Source organism: Rhineura floridana, chromosome 9 (genome assembly GCF_030035675.1).
Source record: "Rhineura floridana isolate rRhiFlo1 chromosome 9, rRhiFlo1.hap2, whole genome shotgun sequence".
In the NCBI taxonomy this organism is placed as follows: domain Eukaryota; kingdom Metazoa; phylum Chordata; class Lepidosauria; order Squamata; family Rhineuridae; genus Rhineura; species Rhineura floridana.
Genome location: NC_084488.1, coordinates 60,126,094 through 60,142,422, shown reverse-complemented (window position 1 = coordinate 60,142,422; position 16,329 = coordinate 60,126,094). Strand labels below are relative to the sequence as shown.

The 16,329-nt window shown below is 41.8% G+C and overlaps 1 protein-coding gene across 9 annotated transcripts in view; it reads left to right on the top strand.

Annotated features, from left to right (window-relative positions):
* Positions 1–449: 449 nt before the first annotated feature.
* GUCY1A1 (guanylate cyclase 1 soluble subunit alpha 1) overlaps positions 450–16,329 on the top strand; it is a 49,100-nt gene continuing 33,220 nt past the window's right edge. The window contains exons 1-3 of one of the 9 annotated variants that reach the window (XM_061584474.1): positions 450–589; positions 1,914–2,079; positions 3,302–3,350. The gene's annotated coding sequence lies outside the window, so the exon portion shown is untranslated. Of the gene's footprint in view, positions 590–1,399; positions 1,755–1,913; positions 2,080–2,603; positions 2,700–3,301; positions 3,387–16,329 lie in introns of those variants that run through there. The other 8 variants (XM_061584469.1, XM_061584475.1, XM_061584467.1 and 5 more) reach the window with 8 other exon arrangements.

Below are 16,329 nucleotides of genomic sequence, written 5' to 3'. Positions count from 1 at the left end.
TGCATGTGAGACCAGGCTAGTATAAGGTGTTTGAAGTAACTCCCCTTTCAAGTATTGTAAACAATTCTAGCATTGTGGGGGGGCTTTAAGTGGCAGCCAAGAACGCATCTATGTTTGTGTTTTATTTGTAATTAACACATTAGAATTCCAGAGAGGATGGGATGTCATTCATCTTCCCCGTCCCGTCCTGGCAAGCATCTGGCTGAGCTGCCTATTTCACCTCATCCACGTCTTTCCCCCTGCTCTGTCCACCGCTCTTTCTCCTCCTCCTCCTTTTGTCATCCTTTCGTCTTTTGCGTCGCTTCGCCTGCTCTCGCTCTCTCTCTCTCCCCCCCCCTTTCTGGCGCTCCTGCTCTGCATTACATGCCTTCTGATTGGACACCCAAGAAAGCGCCTCCTCGCTCGGAGTGAGAGGCTGGGGAGGGGCCAGAAGAAGCGGCTGAAGCCAGCCGTCCAAACGCACGTTTCGAACATGAGTTAGCTCGGGAGAGATTGCGGAGCAGGGAAGGGAAACAGCGGTTTCCCCAGATTCCCACCGAAGCCAACTGCCGGGCGTCGCAGGCGAAGCGAACGGGAGAAACGCGTCGTGGTGAGTGGAAGCAAACGCCACAGACCAGGCGGGAATGGGGCGACCGACTGTGCATTAGGCTGCTCTAGTGGGCGCTTGTGCGAGGGGCCAGCCCGTTCTGAGGCATTGCGCTGGCCAGGACGGGGTCGAGGAGAAAGACTAGACGTGAAGCGTCTGTGGTGCTTGGTACTGCCAGCCAGCCAGGCTGCCGAGGCAAATGGGGACCCTGGACAGCGCTAGGTCTCGCAGGGGGAGGGCTCGCGTTGCTTGGCGCCTCCTGCCCTTCTTTCCCTGCTGAAAGTGGCATTGCTTGCAGCGCTCCCTTTGTCTGGTCCAATCTGGTTGGCTGCCACCAGTTTCCTTTCTACTCTCAAAGGTCTCCCCCCGCCCCCAACTCTACAAGGCTTCTGGTGTAGCGGCCCGCTAATGCCTTCCTCTAGGCATGTTCAACCTGAGACGGGGGGGGGGAGGGGAAGAAAGAAGGAAAGGTTGCAATTTCTCTCACCTTCCTATGAGCATCCTTTGGGTGTTTGATCCCTGCCCCCCCTCTCTCTCTCTCACGCACACACACACACACCCCTGGTGGTTTGGAAGCTCCAGCAAGTCCTGACAAAAGCCATACAGGTTTCTCAGCCACGGCTCTCGTCTCCGAGATATATGTGGCGCCGAAGGAAGGACGGTCCGCGACGTATCCTTCTCTTCTTTGCCATCGCCGCCCTCTCCCCGTCTCTCGCGTAGGTTCTGCCTCTAGCGGGAGGCTCCCCGTCTGAAGTAGTAGTCGCCGCCACCGCCGTAGCCGCGCCACCACCAGCGAGGGAACCTGAGTGCCCCTCCTCCTCCTCCTCTCAGCCAAGCCGAGCGGGGGAAGCGCGCGCCACGGACTCCTTCTGCCTGGTTCCCACACTCTGTCCTCCAGAACGCGCGGCAGAGGGCGAAGCGTCCGGGGTCAGGGCAGCAGGGTCAGGGGAAGCCCCGCACTTCCAGGCCCCGGCAACAAGGCAGGTTCGTGGGAAGAGAGGAGCCGGGCCTCGTCCACCGTGTCAGCCGCTTGGTGGGAAGGCTGCAGCCGAAGCGGCCCGGCATTCCTTGAGCTGAGTCGAGAGCTGCCAACTTTTCCAGCGGCCAGCGCCCCTAAAAGCAGCTTGCTGTGCAAACACTAGCACTAGCTTAGTGCGGATTACTGCTGGTTTGGTTTTATGTTATTTATTTACAATATTTGCCCAGCTTTTTACAACCATAACGGTTCTCAAAGCATTTCAAAAGAGTTGGATTTATTTATTTAATCTCCCCTGTCGTCCAAGGAGGTCAGGATGGTTTACGAGGTTCTCTTCTTTTCATCTTCAAGATTATCGTTGCTTTGAGACCAGGGTTCAAATCCCCACTCAGCCATGACGCTCACTGAGTGACCGTGGGCCAGCCAGTCTTTTAGCGAAACCTACCTCCCATGGTTGCTGTGAAGATGAAATAGGGAGAGAACCATGGATACAACTTTTGAGCTTCTTGAAGGAAAGGTGGGACCCAACTGTAATAATATTTTTTTAAAAAACGTGAGGGATGCTAGACAGAGAGTGAGTGGATCAAAGTCACCCAGTGTGCTTCATGGCGGAGTGGGGATTTGAACCTGAACCTTCCCCATCTGCACAGTAACCTTTATGGCTCTCTATTGTTATTATTTTTAGAAAAACAGTTAAAATAAGTAAACTAAAACTAGAATCAGCAGGAAAGAAGGAAGCAGCAGATAAAACAAAGGTACACTATCAAAGCTCGATAATGATCAGGGAAAACCAAACAGAACCAAAACATAAAATCTTTACTCTCTGCAGAGAAGAAAGAAGAGAATGTGCCACTTTGTTCTCAAGGGGAAGGGAATTTCATAGCTTAGACACCAACACTATCTCTATGTTATAAAAAGCTTCACCCTTGGGTTTTTTGCATGAAGCACAAACTAGGCTAAGACTGATTTATTTCTGGTTAGTCGGCAACCATAGCTGAGTATGCATCCCACCCTGAAGACCAGGAGGAATAGCAGAAATTTGAAAAAACAACTCCAACAACTAGTTACTTCACCATCCAGGGTGTCTTCTTTGGAGATGGCTCCAAAATCAATAGTTGCACATGATGCAGCTTAAAGGTATAAAACAGGTTGATTCCACACATTAATTCTTTATACTTTTTCACCTTCTATAAAGGAATGCCTTAATTTTATCCCAAGTCTTGAAATATTGAGCATGATCAAGGCAATACGGCGTAAGGCAGCTTGTTTTAATTCTGATTTCTTATCCCTACAAACGACTATGGCACATTCTCATCTATGTTGCTTTCAGTAAGTTTAGAAACTAAGGTCTTATTTTTAAAACCACCCGGACTAGTTGGTGAATTGTGGACTTGTCATGCTGTAGTATGCTGTTTCCTTTGATCTATTGAAGGTGATAGTGTAGTTCCTACATTAGTTAAGAATATATTACTTTTTTGGTTTATAACTGAGGACTTGAGGATAGTATTTAATGATTATCAAAGACTTCGTTACTGAATCTGATGTTGTATCTGTCATTTGAGTTCATGGTTGTGAAGTGAAAGCTAATGACTGACTAAAGTATTACAACTGAAAGTTTCTTTGTTTCTCAGTTGATTCCCCCTCTCTCCTTATTCAGTATGAAAACATACAACTGACATATGATTAAATGATCTTTTTAATATGCTTTTATTAATTTTCTGTTTTGTGTTGGAATTTAGGTGGCACTTTAAAGAAGAACAGCACAGTTCTATACATCTCTACTTAGAAGTAAGCCCTGTTGAGTTCAGTGGGACTTTCTCCCAGGTAACTGGGTGAACTATTGTAGATTTAAAGTTGCATAAGCTTTCCTGTGCCTTTATCAGGTGCATCTGACAAAATGGATTCTAGTCCACAAAAGCTTATGCCAGAAATTTGAATGCATTTGATGAATTTTCAGGTGCTACCAGAATTGTTATGACTTATACTTGCTTAAGGGTTGCTGTTTGCCACCTACTGTATGTGTGTTGTTTTACTAACTTTAGACAGGCACAGTGAAGTTCTTGGAAAGAACAGTGCCTCTCTTTTCAAAATATGATGTGTAATATCAGAATAATGTAGAAAGCCATACAGTTATCTTAATAAGGATTATTTCAAGAGAAATGTTTGAAGAACAGAAAAACAAGGTTTTTATGTTTAGCTCAAGTGCTCACTACAGCAATTTGCACTGTGGTCAATAAAATTTGGGAAGGTAACAGTGTGTTGATTAGATTACTAAGATCACCAGTTTCAAAGGTATTTAATCTATTGTTGGATTTCCATGTCAGATCTGAAGTAAAAATGTGGGAGTGCAAAGTACAGTTTGCAAGCTGTTTTGTTTTTAAAAATTAAGGTAATGCTTTCAATGGTTTGGATTCATAGAATATCACAAATTTTGCATTTTTATGTTGTGGGATCAATTCTCTAACATGCAGCCTGACCTTTGAGTGAACAAATTTAACTTACTACCACTACTACACTTTTGTTGATACTTCATTAGAATCCTTAAATAGATCAAACCTGAAACATTGCAAATTTGAATATTGGTCCACGGAATTCACTGTTGTGAATTCTGAGGTGAGCTTTGAATACGTGATGGATCTTTCAATCCTGGCTGACATAAAGTAATCAGTAGTAATAAGGTGCTGGACTACAACCTGGGAGACCAGGGTTCGAATCCCCACACAGCCATGAAGCGCACTGGGTGACCTTGGGCCTGTCACTGCCTCTCAGCCTCATGAAAACCCTAATCATAGGGTCGCCATAAGTCAGAATCGACTTGAAGGCAGTACATTTACATTTTAACTATATAGTTTTGTATGTATTAAAAACTTTTTAATTATCTTGGGAAGCTTTGCTTGATATGCAGCATATGCATTTATTTAATAAATTTATAATAGTTTTCATGGTTTTAGATTTGCCACAAAAATATAGAAAACCTAGGAAAGTGCAATGAGTAAATTAAAACAAACATAAGGTGCTGCCTTCATATTATATGTGCTTGAAATGGTTAGATTGGCTAGGATACATTTTTTAAATTTGCCATTAAGAAATAGTTGTATATATTTTAAAATTTGTTTTCACATTTTTATCAAAATGTAGTGAGTGAAATCTAGTTAGTATGTGCATTGCTATGATTTTGGAGTTGAGATTAGGCCCCATTGTACTCCGTCAGTCATGAGAAAACCAGGTTGCTGGATAAAAGACTGAAAGAGATACCCTGATCAGCTGAACTGATCATTATCTCTAAATAGAAGAGCAGGCAAAAGAATCTTTTCAATCTACAACTGAGAAGGAGAAGAAACAGGAAAGTGGAAAAGGTCATTAAATGATAACGTACTGATTTTTTGTGTGTCTGATTCCTCCCTTCCCCCATGAAAGCTGAACATGTAGCTAATGTTGCAATAGGTTATAATGTAGTTGTTGAACAAATATTTTGAGTCATTTATCTTCATTAAGTATTTTATTTATCAGTTATACCACCTATTTCGAGGTCATCCATGAAGTGCATAATGCGTCTCCTATGGCATAATAATTAATATTCATTAATAGGCAAAAAACCTTGCAGTTTAAGAACATATCTATAGCCAACAGATATGTCTATCAAACTTGAAAAAGCAGGGAAATTGGGCAGCTATAGTGAATGTACCAGGTGAGCAGGAGACCTCATCTCCCCTCTGAGATATTGGACTGTCTTACAAATTTGTAAAAATGCAGACACAATTTGTGTTGGTCTTTCAAAGTCCAATCCACTTCCTGTGTAACTTGGAAGAATTTGGTAACGTGCCTCTGAGCATATGCTGAGTGGTGGCAACACCTGCAATCAGCCCAAATAACACAAAACAAGATATGTGCTGCACTGTGCTGATCTTGTGTTAGCAGGGAAGAAGCAACAATATTAAAACAGTTGATGTAGTTCAGATATTCATTTGAAATATGTTTGATTTACTTGCAATTTTAGTGAAATTTCCTATGTTAAGTTATTTGTTTTGTTTCTGTTTCTGTGACTATGTGAAGTACAGCAACACTTTGCGTAATGTACACTAAAAAACTCCAAAAACAATTGTGGAATAATGGCACTGACTATTCTGTAGAATAGTCTCCAGTAGATGTGAGGAGTGTCTCAGTTTGCACAAGATAAAACAGTGAGAGGTGAAATATAGAAAATTTGTAGGTGTGTTCTATGTTTTTAATTGACCATGCCCACCTTTTCTTAAGTGGAGTGGTTTAAGCATACCAAGCTGAACACATGCATCTCGGGTAGACCGAGTTTGTTTTTTCCAACAGCTAGATTCATTGCTTAAGTAGCAACATATTATAATTAGTCTAATTTTACATCAAAGCTGCAGTTTCACATTTGACAATGCACCCAAAATAGAAATAGAATAAAATCTCCAGTTTAAACACGAAAGGCTGTCTTCACCATCATTGTGACATTGACCAATAAAAAGGCTTTAAAATTAATAAAAATAAATTTGACACAGATTTCTAGGATGAATAATGAGAGAAATGTAATTTTATAGGTTAGAATCTCTGTAGAAACAGTCGTAACACAGGAAAGAAGCAAAGTAAGAAGAACACCAACAAACATACAAAAAATGGAATTCTTCATCTATTGAGATGCAGTCCTGATTGCAGGCGCTGCAACACTCACCATATGCTCAGAGGCACGTTACCAAATTCTTCCAAGCTACACAGGAAGTGGATTGGACTATGAAAGAACAACCCAAATTGTGCTTGCATTTTTATAAATTTGTAGGGCAGTACAATATGTCAGAGAGGAGGTCAGGTCTTCTGCTCCCTTGGTGCTTTCATTATAGCTGCCCAATTACCCTGCTTTTTAAAGGTTTTTTTTTTTTTGCCTATTAGTGAATTTTTTTGCTTTTTAATCCGGGAGGTAAGAAATGGGATCCTGTGAAAGTTTGCTGAGAATGGATACGCATTTGTATGCTTATTGAGTTCAGTGGGATTTTCTCCCCTGCAATCATGCTTAGGATAGGTGCAACTGACCACAGGGGAGGAAGAGGGAGGGCGGGGAATGGGAGGAGAGGGAGGGGAGATGGGAGCAGGTGCAAGGGGATGGGGAGGAGGAGGGCAGGTTTGATCATTTGCATGCTTCTTGAGTTCAGTGGCATTTACTCCCAGACAGTCATAGTTAGGATAGGTGAAATTGACCATGGGGAAGGGAAGTCTGGAGTGGGGAGGGGAGGAGGAGGAAGGGAGAGGAGAGGGCAATAAGAAAGGGGAAGGGAAGGGAAGGAGGGGGAGAGGAGAGGGGAAGGGGGAAGGAAGGGGCAGGAGGGAGGTGATAGGAGGGAGTAAGAGGGGGCAGATTTGATCATTTGGATGCTTATTGAATTCTATTGGATTTACACCTGTGCAATCATGCTTAGGAGTGGTGAAACTGATGTGGAGGGGGACAGAAAGGGAGAGGAGAGGGAACTGGAAGGGAGGAAGGGGGAGGAGGAGGGGAGGAGAGGAGATTGGGTGGGTGGGCACTGGGTGTAGGGAAAGTTCCTTTCTTTCTCAAAAGGAAAACATTGTTTAACAGTATCATTATTTTTCAGGGTTTCCCCCATCTTTTTATTCTACAGCAGACATGTGTAGTCTTCCACCCAAATATAAACCAAAGCTGTCCCTGGCCACATCCATACCAGACAATTATTCTACTTTAAACAGTCATGGCTTCTCCCAAAGAATCCTGGGAAGTGTAGCATGTGAAGAGCGCTGGGAGTTGTTAGGTAATGTTTTATTCCCCTCACAGAGCTGCAATCCTCAGAATTCTCTGTTAAACCAGTTTGGCCACTGGAGCTCGGTGAGGGGAATAGGAGTCTCCTAACAACTCTCAGCACCCTTCACAAACTACACTTCCCAGGATTCTTTGGAGGAAGCCATGACCGTTTACAGTGGACTAAATGTCTGGCATGGGTGTGGCCCCATGATTAGCCAAGCCAAACAGCTGTTAGTCTGGCTTTTAGAACATTGACAGTTGGTTCTTACTGAGCATGCTTGCACTATCATAGACTCCAATGTTAAATTTGTTAAATTAATTAAAAATCAGCCATACTTTTTTTAAACCTTTAAATTGTAGAAGATGGAGGTCAGAGTATGGGAAAAGGTCAGTAACAGGATTACAGGTACTCTGTGAGCATGGCTAATTTTTAATTAATTTCAACAAATCATGAGACCACTGGCACAAACTTTCAGAATTTAAAGTTTGGATTCTCTCTGAGTGTTTTGTGTATTACTGCCATGAAACCTTAGAGGGTTGTTAAGCAAGCATTTTGGAGTTCAGGACTATAAGTTTTGTAAAGATTTTGTTTTGAAATAGACTTATGGGAAGCAGCAGAGCGACATGGAGAGTATTTTCAATTTAACATGGTGGAATGTGAAAAATCCATAGAAAATCTATAGAATTGTGGCTGTAGAATTACAACACTATTTAATGCCAATATATACACTTCCTTGCTTTCATTTTTCTTGCCCTTGTATCACTTGGCCCCCATTTGATGCCATCTCAATCGTCTTTGCTCCACAGATGGAGGAACAAAGTTCATAGCTGACTTTATTAAACTTTATACTCTGGAGGACATTGCTTGGAATCTCAATAAATAACAATAAATCCGTTATTGTGTGGAAGTCAATCCCTTTAAAATCAATAGGTCTTAGGTCAAGTTCACAACAATATGTAGACTCCACACCTAGCAGGATTCCATACATAGAGTAGAATGAGACTCAGGCTTGTGTATGTTCCTCACAATGCTTCAGCCGTATGCTCCAACTACCCCTTTCTTTAGCATATGTGGATTTTGAGTATAGTATACACAACTTGCTATGTACGCAGACACACATACCACATTGTACATATAGAGGATGGGGGAGGCCACCCCATCACATGTGGAGCCTATGTGCTGGGGCATATTAGGAATGAGCCTTTCCTTTCAGATATGTTTAGGATTGCCGCTCCAGAGAAGTAAGTTAGTCATAACTGAGTAGTATGAACTGAACCAATCTAGTAAAGTGTTCTGCCAATAAAAAACCAAAATATTTCATGATTATAGACTTTCTCCTTTGTAGAGAGACAATAAATTAAAGCGGAGGAGCCCATATATCTTTCTCCGATACTGTTGTTATATGGGTATCTTTCATTGTTTTTGCATATGGTTTACAGCTGCTAATGCTTCTGTTACAGCATGCATACTTGGTGGCAGCTGAAATCATATCTGTAATCTGAATCTTTTTTCTTATGAATCTATGGATTCCTCCTGCCCCCCTGGTCAGATATATACTTGATGGACGTTGTTGTTGTTGTTATGTGCCTTCAAGCTGATTATGACTTACGGCGACCCTATGAATCAGTGACCTCCAAGAGCATCTGTCATGAACCACCCTGTTCAGATCTTGTAAGTTCAGGTCTGTGGCTTCCTTTATGGAATCAATCCATCTCTTGCTTGGCCTTCCTCTTTTTCTACTCCCTTCTGTTTTTCCCAGCATTATGATCTTTTCTAGTGAATCATGTCTTCTCATGATGTGTCCAAGGTATGATAACCTCAGGTTCATCATTTTAGCTTCCAGTGACAATTCTGGTTTAATTTGTTCTAACACCCAGTGATTTCTCTTTTTCACAGTCCATGGTATGCGCAAAGGTCTCCTCCAGCACCACATTTCAGATGAGTTGATTTTTCTCTTATCCGCCTTTTTCACTGTCCAACTTTCACATCCATACATAGAGATCGGGAATACCATGGACTGAATTATCCTGACTTTGGTGTTCAGTGATACATCTTTGCATTGAGGACCTTTTCTAGTTCTCTCACAGCTGCCCTCCCCAGTCCTAGCCTTCTTCTGATTTCTTGACTATTGTCTCCATATTGGTTAATGACTGTGCAGAGGTATTGCTAATCCTTGACAAGTTCAATGTCCTCATTGTCAACTTTAAAGTTACATAAATCTTCTGTTGTCATTACTTTAGTCTTTTTGATGTTCAGCTGTAGTCCTGCTTTTGTGCTTTCCTCTTTAACTTTCATCAGCATTCATTTCAAATCATTACTGGTTTCTGCTAGTAGTATGGTATAATCTGCATCTCTTAAATTATTGATGTTTCTCCCTCCAGTTTTCACACCTGCTTCATCTTGGTCCAATCCTGCTTTCCGTATGATATGTTCCGCGTACAGATTAAACAAATAGCGTGATAAAATACACCCCTGTCTCACACCCTTTCCGATGGAGAACCAATTGGTTTCTCCATATTCTGTCCGTACAGTAGCCTCTTGTCCAGAGTATAGGTTGCGCATCAGGACAATCAGATGCTGTGGCACCCCCATTTCTTTTAAAGCATTCCACAGTTTTTCATGATCTACACAGTCAGAGGCTTTGCTGTAGTCTATAAAGCACAGGGTGATTTTCTTCTGAAATTCCTTGCTCCGTTCCATTATCCAATGTATGTTTGCGATATGATCTCTGGTGCCTCTTCCCTTTCTAAATCCAGCTTGGACGTCTGGCATTTCTCGCTCCATATATGGCAAGAGCCTTTGTTGTAGAATCTTGAGCATTACTTTACTTGCATAGGATATTAAGGCAATAGTTTGATAATTACTGCATTCTCTGGGATCCCCTTTCTTTGGAATTGGGATATATATTGAACACTTCCAGTCTGTGGGCCATAGTTTAGTTTTCCATATTTCCTGACAGATTTTTCTCAAAATTTGGACAGATTCAGTCTCAGTAGCTTGTAGCAACTCTATTGGTATGCCATCTGTTCCTGGTGATTTGTTTCTTCCAAGTATTTTAAGTGCAGCTTTCACCTCACATTCTAAAATGTCTGGTTCTTCATCATACGGTTCCTCCGTGAATGAATCTGTCATCCTTCATCTCTTTTATAGAGTTCTTCAGTGTATTGCTTTCATCTTCCTTTTATTTCATCTCAGTCAGTCAGTGTGTTTCCCTGTTGATTATTCAACATCCCTACTCTTGATTTAAATTTCCCTTTCATTTCTCTAATCTTTTGGAATAGGGCTCTTGTTCTTCCCATTTTGTTGTGCTTTTCTATTTCTATACAATAACTATTGTAATAGTTTTCTTTGTTCCTATGTACTAGTCGTTGTATAGTTGCATTTAGGGTTCTGAACGTGTTTCAGTCTCCTTTTGCTTTTGCTTTCCTTCTCTCTTTAACCATTTTAAGAGTTTCTTCAGTCATCCATTGAGGTCTTTCTCTCTTTTTAACTAGAGGTATTCTCTTTTTGCATTCTTCCCTGATAATGTCCCTGACTTCAGTCCATAGTTCTTCTGGTTCTCTGTCAACTAAGTTTAAAGCCTCAAATCTGTTCCTTACTTGATCTTTATATTATTCTGGGATGTTATTTAAATTGTATTTTGGCATTATGAGTGCTTTGTTCTTCTTTAGCTTTACTCTGATTTTCGATACGATCAGGTCATGATCTGTACCGCAGTCTGTTCCTGGTCTTGTTTTTGCAGAAAGTATGAACATAAGAACATAAGAACATAAGAAGAGCCTGCTGGATCAGGCCAGTGGCCCATCTAGTCCAGCATCCTGTTCTCACAGTGGCCAACCAGGTGCCTGGGGGAAGCCCGCAAGCAGGATCCGAGTGCAAGAACACTCTCCCCTCCTGAGGCTTCCGGCAACTGGTTTTCAGAAGCATGCTGCCTCTGACTAGGGTGGCAGAGCACAGCCATCACGGCTAGTAGCCATTGATAGCCCTGTCCTCCATGAATTTGTCTAATCTTTTAAAGCCATCCAAGCTGGTGGCCATTACTGCATCTTGTGGGAGCAAATTCCATAGTTTAACTATGCGCTGAGTAAAGAAGTACTTCCTTTTGTCTGTCTTGAATCTTCCAACATTCAGCTTCTTTGAATGTCCACGAGTTCTAGTATTATGAGAGAGGGAGAAGAACTTTTCTCTATCCACTTTCTCAATGCCATGCATAATTTTATACACTTCTATCATGTCTCCTCTGACCCGCCTTTTCTCTAAACTAAAAAGCCCCAAATGCTGCAACTTCTCCATCTTGGAACTTCTCCATCTTCATTTTCCAATTATATAATCAATTTGATTCCTATATTGACCATCTGGTGATGTCCACGTGTACAGTCGTCTTTTTGGTTGCTCAAAAAATGTGTTGTCAAGAAACAAATCATTGGCTTCACAGAATTCAGTAAGTCTTTCTCCTGCTTCATTTCTGTCTCCTAAGCCCCCTTTCCCCACAATTCCTAGTTCTTCTCTGTTCCCTACTTTTGCATTTCAGTCCCCCATGATTATCATCATATCTTGTTTTGGTGTGTGATCAATTTCCTCCTGTACTTCTGCATAAAACCTCTCCAATTCTTCTTCTTCTGCGTTTGACGTTGGAGCGTAGACTTGGATGATGGTTATGTTAATAGGTTTCCCGTTTAATCTCATTGATATCACTCGCTCAGACTTTGCGTTGTAGCTCCTAATTGCTTTTGCTACTTCACTTCTCACTATTAAAGCAACCCCGTTTCTTCTTGATTTCTCATTTCCTGCATAAAATATTTTGTAGTTGCCTGATTGAAAATGTCCCATTCCCATCCATTTTAATTCACTCACGCCGAGTATTGTAATGTTGATATGCTCCATTTCTTGCTTGACAATTTCTAACTTTCCCTGGTTCGTGCTTCTCATGTTCCATGTTCCTATTGTGTGTGTCGTACAACTCTGGACTCTCCTTTTGCATCTGTGCGCATCATTCTCTGGGCTTCCTGTCGGATTTGACCCAGCTGCGTCATTAGTCACAGCGCTACTCTTACTTGTCCTTTGTTCTTCCCCAGTAGCTCTGTGAGTGCCTTCTGACCTGGGGGTCTCATCTTCCAGCACTATCTCATGTTGCATTTTGGATACTCTGTTCATAGGGTTTTTGTGGTAAGAGATATTCAGTGGTGGTTTATCATTGCCTTCTTCTGACTTTGGTGACCCTGCTAGGAGTCTAGCCTCTTGGTCTAGACTCCTGATGGCATTGCTCTCAGCTTCTTCAACACTCTCAACCCCCCTCACCACATTAAGGTGTGCATCGTAAAGGGGGAGAGATGATTAATATACTTAATATTATGCCTTTCAGGAGAGAAAAGAGTTTCTATAATTGTGTGTTTCTAAAATGTACATTTAGTATCAGTCAGTCCAGTACAATGTAGTTCAATTTTATAAGATCCTTTTTTCACAAGTCTTGTCTGGGGGGGAAAAGCACTTTGTGATGCTAACAAAGATAGCTAACAAAGACTAACAAAAATTGTTGAGGGAGTTAGGGAAGATTTAGATGGTGGCTTTATATTTATTTATGTATTGCACTTGTATACCGCCCCATAGCCAAAGCTCTCTGGGCGGTTTACAGTAACTAAAAACATTAAAAACAAATATACAAATTTAAAACAGATCTTTTAAAAAACAATTTAAAACACAATTTAAAAAATTTAAAACAATTTAAAAAACGTTTGTATTGATACAACTTAGATCGTTTAGTATATGAAGACTGTACAGAAGAAAATGGGGATGGGGAGGAGTGAGGTATGGTAGGTTTTATACACATATTGTTATTTGCAATGAGCACATACTGTTTTTATGTGTGTGCATATGCAAAAACGTCAACAAAACATAAGTAGGATTTAAACCAGCAAAGTGGATTGAATGAAAAGAGTTAGGAGGGTGCTATTGTAAAGAACAAACTACATACAATACATAAATTATATGGAAGACAGTACAAGGAATTCCTATTGGACCCCAAAGAGCATTGGAGCTATAGGGGTGTTAGTAATGTTTTCATGTTTGAGAAATAAAAGAATCTCATTAAGCATAAATTAGAGAACTGATCTCCATGGTTACTTTTTTAAAAAAAGGATGTAGTAGTCGTTTATATCGGAGAGGATTTATTTTGATCCTGTAAATCTGCTTTTCTGTAATGGAACGAACATTGACCTGCTACACAAAACCTAAAGCTGTATTGTATTGCCTGGCAGAAAATTATGATTTCTGCAGTTCTAGTGAGACAAAATGGCCCATAAAAAGTTGCTTTATACTGTTGATCCATCTAGCCCAGCAGTACTCCAGCGTGTCAGAGGCCATTCTCCTGTCTTCTCCCCAAGATCTGTTGGAGATGCTAGGAACTGAACATGGCATTTTTGTGCATGCAAAGCATGTTCTTTACCACTGAGCTACATACAGCCCAGGGCTCAGATGGTAGGCAGCCACTAGTGCTGACACTGATGGTGACATTTGACAGCTATACTGAACCGAGAATTCTGTTCTCTCTTCAAAGAGTGGAGTGAGATTGCATTAGTTTTGGAATCCTTGTGCTCGATCCTATTCTAGTGCAGAAGCTTGCAGTATTGGCTTGATAGGCTCTGCTTGTAAATGATAATTTGCAACAATTGCAAACTTGAGCAGAATCCTTGGGTCTAAACAAATATTTGCTCTGTTGAAATCAGTAGAACCAAATAATAGAAAATTGAAATATTTCACCTTGTGCCTACACTAAGATGTAGATTGTGCTCAGATATAAGTGTACAAGTGAAAGAAATACTGTTATGTATGAGAAATTCAACCTTAGCAATAAAATTAGAAGCAAATGGATGCAATTCATTCATCTCATTTAATTCATGATTAAAATCTGTATTCACTATGGTCACAGTGTCCCTCAGGATGGCTTATAAAAGGAAGATAATACCAAGAATCAAGACATAATTATAATTTTATATATCTAACTGTGCAATCTTATACATGTCTCCTTGGAAGTAAGTACCATTAAGTTCTGTGTCCTTACTCCCAGGAAATTATGCATAGGATTGCAACAATGGGAAATTTTCGGGGTTTAACAGTAGAGAGGAAACTCCTTAAAAAACCTTGCTACTTGTCAACATTTACAACTGCAGAGTCATGAATCTGGAGCACAGGGTCTCCTCAAGACCTTAGGGAACAGGGCAGTTCTTTAAGATCTGCAGATGTGCTTTAAGATCTGCAGATGAGGGTCTCCTTGATGTTCCACTGCCAAGGGAGATCGATTATCTGGATCTGTTTCAATCTGGTTTTAGGCCCGGTTTTGACACTGAAACAGCCTTGGTCGCCCTGTATGATGACCTTTGTCGGGAGAGGGACAGGGGGAATGTGACTCTGTTGATTCTCCTTGATCTCTCAGCGGCGTTTGATACCATTGACCATGGTATCCTTCTGGGGAGGCTCGCGGAGTTGGGAGTTGGGGGCACTGCTTGGCAGTGGCTCTGCTCCTACTTAGCGGATCGTCACCAGAAGGTAGTGCTTGGGGAACATTGCTCGACACCCCATTGTGGAGTCCCCCAGGGGTCGGTCTTGTCCCCCATGCTCTTTAACATCTACATGCAGCCTCTGGGTGCGGTCATCAGGAGTTTTGGAGTGCGTTGCCATAAGTACGCTGATGACACGCAACTCTACTTCTCCTTTTCACCTTCTTCAGGTGATGCTGTTGATGTGCTGAACCGTTGCCTGACCGCGATAATGGACTGGATGAGAGCTAATAAACTGAAGCTCAATCCAGACAAGACTGAGACATTGTTGGTGAGCTCTTTACCTGCCCAGATGGTGGATGTTTATCCTGTTCTAGATGGGGTTACACTCCCCTTGAAGGAACAGGTTCGTAGTCTGGGGGTCCTTTTTGACCCTTCCTTGTCGCTTGAGGCTCAAGTGGCCTCGGTGGCTCGGAATGCGTTTTACCATCTTTGTTTAGTAGCCCAACTACGCCCCTATCTGGACAGTGACGATCTTGCCTCAGTTGTTCATGCTCTGGTAACCTCTAGATTGGACTACTGTAATGCGCTCTACGTAGGGCTGCCCTTGAAGACAGTTCGGAAACTTCAGCTAGTGCAAAACGCGGCAGCCAGGTTGTTGACAGGGACCCACTGGTCCGCGCATATAACACCTGTCCTGGCCCATTTGCACTGGCTGCCTATTTGTTTCCGAGCCAGATTCAAGGTGCTGGTTTTGACCTATAAAGCCTTACATGGTGTGGGACCGCAGTACCTTGTGGAACGCCTCTCCCGCTATGAACCTACCCGTTCACTTCGTTCAGTATCCAAGGCCCTCCTCCGGGTACCAACTCACCAGGATGCCCGGAGGATTGTTATTAGATCTAGGGCCTTTTCTGTAGTGGCCCCCAAACTATGGAACAGCCTACCTGAGGAGATACGCCTGGCGCCTACGGTACTTTCTTTTAGGCGCCAGGTTAAGACCTGGCTATACTTCCCAGGCATTTTAATGTTATTATAATGTTCAATTTTAATGTCAATATGTTCTATCTAATGTTTTTGTTTAATCTGCTGTTGTTCGTCACTGATTTTATTGTATATTGTATTTTAATCCTGTTTTGTTCACCGCCCAGAGAGCTACTCGCTATGGGCGGTTTAAAAATGAAACAAAATAAATAAATAAATAAATAAATAATTCAGTGACAGAAGAAAGGGCCTTCTCTGCAATGGCACCCTGATTATGAAATGCTCTCCTCTCTGAAGTATGGTTGGTGCCATCTGGTTTGTTTTTTTCCATTTAGGCACTGGCTTTAAAATGCATATTCTCAGGCATTTATTAGTTGTTAATTTGTTTTGAAGGATGAAGCTGCTCTGAAGCTGTAAAGATTGCTGGTTATTTAACATGTTTTTATCCCTGCTAATGTGGTATGGTGGTACAGAATTTGATATACTTAGGTTTAAAATTAAGTATTTTACTGGACTTGTACC